Source organism: Hirundo rustica, chromosome 1 (assembly GCF_015227805.2).
Source record: "Hirundo rustica isolate bHirRus1 chromosome 1, bHirRus1.pri.v3, whole genome shotgun sequence".
In the NCBI taxonomy this organism is placed as follows: Eukaryota; Metazoa; Chordata; class Aves; order Passeriformes; family Hirundinidae; genus Hirundo; species Hirundo rustica.
This window is the reverse complement of record NC_053450.1, coordinates 23,955,643-23,959,539: the sequence shown is the minus strand read 5'-3', so window position 1 is coordinate 23,959,539 and position 3,897 is coordinate 23,955,643. Positions and strand designations below refer to the sequence as shown.

General features: G+C 46.8%; 1 long non-coding RNA gene across 1 annotated transcript; it reads right to left on the bottom strand.

The window, feature by feature from the left end:
- Nucleotides 1-447: 447 nt before the first annotated feature.
- On the bottom strand, nucleotides 448-3,897 carry LOC120758194 (uncharacterized). Its single transcript, XR_005702803.2, has 3 exons — nucleotides 3,374-3,897; nucleotides 2,277-2,432; nucleotides 448-1,035 (listed from the first exon to the last, which is right to left on the bottom strand). It is a non-coding gene; the product is annotated as an uncharacterized LOC120758194 (long non-coding RNA).

The following is a 3,897-nucleotide window of genomic DNA, read 5'->3' as shown; positions in this document are numbered from 1 at the left end:
CTTTGTGAGAGAAGTCTTCAGGGTCCACATTCCAACACCGCTGGAGCTTCTGCCACTGAAGCTTCTCACATGCACTAGCGAGGGCAATGTCACATCCCACAACTTCCTGCAAAGTTAGCTTAAATCCTTCTGCCTGACTTGGCATCGACAGGTTCTTAAGGTGCTACTTCAAATGTCTGTAACCTTGTGTTCTTAAAATGTAACTTTTACTAGAAAATATTAGTTAAGCAAAGTTAGCAGAGAGAAGCATCTCAGCCATCCTGAAGTCTGAGGAGAAAGCATCTGTCTCCAGTGTTTATACTTGAGGCAAACCAAGAGACTCTGCCACCAATGCTGTTGATTTACCTCCAGTAACTGCTTTCTATTGGAGTGCACATCCAGCTGCCCCAGCTACGGGAGCTCAGTTTACATGTTCTTTGCTGAAATTAATTAACACAAGGAGCAGAAATTTAAATAGTGACTAGTTAGTTTTCAACATGTTACATTTCCAGAAAGCCCACGGAATGTTTATAACCAATGGATCTCCAGGAAATAAGAATATAGACAGAGAATATTCAGGATTAAGGCTCCTACCTGGCATCACATACTGGAGCATGAAACTGCACCAGATAGACTGGGACAGCTTTAACAACTGCAGATTAATTCTGTGAGCCCAGAGTGCATAAAGGGGTATATCAGGAGTCCTCACCCATATTATCACTGGTTATAAATTGATGTTTCTGTTCTAACACTTGCAAATAATTTTTAAATTCTAGAAATCTGTGGGTTTTTAAAGTTTTTCATTTAAACATAATAAAATGCATTTCATTGTCACTGAACTTTTCTCTGGTAATGAGAGGCACGTCAAAGTGATCTGGGAAATGCCGGCACTCCTCCCTCCAGGCAGCACTGCACTATCCACTTAGGAGACTGGCATGGTTCCTCATCAGACTTGTCTTCTCTGAGCAGCGCATCACATCAGTAGCTATAACATCATCTTCTCTGCAGGTGTCCTCTCACACACATTTCCAGCACCACAAATGCATCTCTTCCCTCCTAAAAAAGGCAGAGAGACCCTTTATTGAGGATAGCCAGCCAAAAGATTGAATAAAGTTGTTCTTTCCCAAGTCCAACCACCCACAGCAGCATTAGCTGGAGAACTCGAGGTGGGAGTGGGAAGATACTGGGGTAGGTTTTCACAGTGGGGTGTCAGAAAGCAGCAGCCACTGCACCTGGGCTGGGGTTGCACCAGCAGCATCCCCACACAGCCCTCCAGTCCACTGCCACGGCCACAGGTGCACTGGGAGAGTCCTCAGGAGCTGGCCTGGGGGACAAGGGACTGCTGCCCTTGCTCCAAGGCAGTGCAAGATCAGAGCTCCTTATCAGCACAGCACACCAGCACTGAACTGTTGCTCAGTGCAAATCACGTACTGAATTCTTTCAATCAGATTCCCTAAGGACAAAGGTCCATATGTTTTCCAACCTGATAAATCATGTGGGAAGCTGGAGGAGGGGGGAGAAATTACTTTGAATGTTGTCTGATTGAAAGGAAGCCCATCACCCTTCCTACCCTGCCTTACTCTGCCATGCCCAGGGCTGGTGTGGGTCTCCAGGCCCTGACCTGGGTGCAGCTCCTTGCTGGCCATAGCCACAAGCACAAGGGTTGTTCCCACAGCCAGAGAGGGAACTGGAGAGTGTCAAAGCAGCTCAGCACTGAGAGTGCATAATTTCCAGTCTAAGAGGAACATTTTCTCTCTGAAACTTCTCCTCCTTCCCAGTTCCTGGTTTTTTGCTTCCTAACCTATTTCCTTGTAGGAAAGGAAAAAGGAGAGAGAGAGAGAAATGGTTCCTATTACAGACATTCTGCAGGGCTCAGCAGAAGCCTGTAGTGGGTCCAGACACAGCTCCCGCCTCTCTGGCAGCACATCCACCCTCAGCCACACCAGGACCTGCTGTTGACCGCTGCTGGTTGCAGCCAGAGGCTGGACATTGGGTAATTAATTTCTAACTTTTCATTAAACCAGTCTGTGCATCAGCCTCATTGGCAGAAACTGTCTAAAAGTCAGACTCATTCAAACACCAGCTCTCATCAGTCTCAGCTCCAGGCAGTTCAGCAGGTTCTCAGGGGTTTGGGCAAGAGGAGGAGCACACAGTTTTGGCTAATAATGAACAACTTCTGCAAGAGATTTCTGGTCAGAAGAAGTTATCTGCCCAGCATACTTCCAAATGAAAAGGAACAGCACCCACTTTAATAAGCAGTTATCAGTGATGCAAGAGAATATTTTCTCACATCTTACCAGACTTTTCCTTGTGACCTTTCTCAGGTGATACTTTCTCAGTTCTTACAAATGCACTTCAGATGTCATCACACTGGAATGATCCCAGTCAGTCTTGGTTTGGATGCTGTGGAAGATGTGTCTAAGTGGGACATGTACTGACCACATGGTGAGCACCTGGAGGTGAATAAAGTGGTCATATCTGAAGAGACTAAACAAGCAAGACACAGTAGCTTCAGATACCTTCCACAGCAGGTCAGCTGCCCATATTCTGAAATCTATTTGCAGCTGAGCACTCCTAAGGTGCAAATGGCTCACAGGTAACAGGAAAAAAAACAGCTGGAGAATGCCAGGCTTGCTTGAACTGACTCTGGGCACATTCATGATTCAGCAAAACACCAAAAGTCCAAACTTGAAGCATTGACCATCTTCTGCTCCGTTCTTACCCAAAGATTTCAGGAAAAGCATGGCCTGAAAGAAATTTCGTGTGTGGTCTCAAGATTTTATTGCCTAACTGTAATGCAGTAAGAATTAATTATGTCCCATGGGACTCTGACCCTCCCAAATGAAACTCCAAGATCCTGGATCCTGATAGAATGATGCAAAGTGGCCAAATTTGGTAATGGATTGAGTTGGGACCTTCCATGGTCTTAACCACTACTGAGAGAAGGTTTGAAGGTTATAATGTTGTGATGGAACAACCTCTTCAAACTATTACAAGACATTGTAATTTATAGAATTGCTCAGGCTTAAATCACTTGCAAGATCCTACTGATTTCTGCTGGTCCTGGAAATAGAAGGAATAGAGCAGTTCTGTGCAGTCATTTTTACTTTTTCCTCTTGGCTTGTAACCAAACCTTGGAGAAGGATGCTGGCATCAGCCCGATGTGCAGAGACACAGATGCTCTGAAACTCAGTATTATAGCATCAAGCTTTTCAGTGTTCTCCCCGTGTTCAGAAATCACAGCCCCAAGCTGAGTGCACAGGCATACTCTGCAATGCCTGGGGAGAGCTGAGGACCTCAGCTGGGGTCCACAAATGCCTACAGCATGAGGAGAAAGGAAAGACACAAGGGCATTTTAATCATGGTGCCAAGTCTTTGACAACTAAACACTGACCTGAGATCATCCTCCGGGAATTTATTGGTTGGGGTAGGTGTTTAGTGCGTTCAGATGTCTCACAGCTCGGCCTGCAGCTGCGAAGTGGTTTTAGGACTCTGAGTTTTTCAGTGTCTGTAGCAGGACTAGGGCAGTACTCAGGTACCTAAATTCCTTTGCTTCTGTAACCCAGTGCCTGCACTTGTTTCCTGGAGCTGCCAGGTGCCCGCGATCAGGTGTCAGCAGCAGCTTTGATTTACAAGCTCTGGTCATTCCCTTCAGTTATCAGCCTGCAAGGCCGCACTGTTCCTCGCTGGGAGGTGCGATCCCATCATAACGCAGGACCAAGCCAGTGCCTGGATTGAGATATCACTGATTTCAATGCAGCAACAGAGAGGCTGCGCTTTACTGCTGCCTGGAAGGAGCGGTCAGATTCAGGCAAAATCTGTTCTGTAGCGAAGGCACCTTCCCGGGACCAGGCCTCCCGAGGCCTGACTGGCCTTTGGTCACCTTTGCGAGGCCCCGGGCCAGGCCTCCCTAAGGCG